Source organism: Penaeus monodon, chromosome 27 (genome assembly GCF_015228065.2).
Source record: "Penaeus monodon isolate SGIC_2016 chromosome 27, NSTDA_Pmon_1, whole genome shotgun sequence".
NCBI lineage: Eukaryota > Metazoa > Arthropoda > Malacostraca > Decapoda > Penaeidae > Penaeus > Penaeus monodon.
The window spans coordinates 26769135-26769352 of record NC_051412.1 but is presented as its reverse complement, the minus strand read 5'-3'; positions in this window follow the sequence as shown (position 1 = coordinate 26769352).

Here is a 218-nt window from a genome sequence, read left to right as displayed (position 1 = left end):
ACATTACATCATAATGGCAATTATAATAATAAAAACATTAGAAAACAAATCCTGTAAACTCAGAGCAATCAGAAATCATAGGCTGATTCATTTGAGACTGAGCACTTGTAAAACCATCTATTCAGTCGTATTGGATAAGGAGGCTGCTTGTTTGCCAAATAGTTTCCTGTCCTCTAGTGCCTGATGGTTATGCCCACTCATGTGGATAGGTGTTAAGA